Below are 928 nucleotides of genomic sequence, written 5' to 3'. Positions count from 1 at the left end.
CATTTATTAAAAAATAATATTAATAAATATCATATAATCATAAAAAATAATTATATTATAATTAATAAAAATATTTGATATTTTTTATTTATATATTTAATAATATTTATATTAATAAATTATGAATAATAACAATATAATTAATTTAAATATAAGTGAGTATAAAATTAAAATAACATCTAAAAAGTTATTGTATAGTTTTACTATATAATTAATAGGGTAAAATACACAGTTAAACCAAACCCAACTCAATATTACACAATTCACTTAAATGAAAAAAAAATTTTACATAGATCTCCCCATTCACTTTTCTATGTAAATGGAATGAGCTAGACTAGATTTAGCTTTCTATGTAAATCTAATCAGTCTGTTTCGATTTATGCATGCATGCATGCTGTCCTAGTAAATCTAATCACCCTATTTCGATTCATGCCCTGTCCTAGTAAATCTAAATAGGGTGATTAGATTTACTAGGACAGCATGCATGCATAAATCAAAACAGGCTGATTAGATTTACAATATGTAATTTGAGAAAAATAATTAAAATACTATATCAACAAAACTAGGCTATTTTTTTATATCTCATCTATATTTTAAATTTAAAAAATAATTAATAATTTTTTCATGTTTATTTCTACTGAACTTTTTAAAATAGATGGTTTCAAATAACAATAGAGATAGACGGTTAGTTTTAAATTACTAGCGTACACGTAAAAAATCACTAATTTTTAGAAAAATAGATGAATTTACATAAAAGTAGTGATTTAAAGCTGTCCATTTAAAATCCGCTCATTATATTTCTAAAAACCAACACATTTGAATTTTTAATTATATATGTTCAAATAAAATTTATCAAAAATTTTAATTTTTTTATATTTTTTATTTATGTGATGTTAGTTTTATTGGTTCAACTAGTAATTTATTGGTT

Source organism: Arachis ipaensis, chromosome B04 (genome assembly GCF_000816755.2).
Source record: "Arachis ipaensis cultivar K30076 chromosome B04, Araip1.1, whole genome shotgun sequence".
Lineage (NCBI taxonomy): Eukaryota > Viridiplantae > Streptophyta > Magnoliopsida > Fabales > Fabaceae > Arachis > Arachis ipaensis.
The sequence above is the reverse complement of the archived record's forward strand: the minus strand, read 5'-3'. Positions refer to the sequence as shown.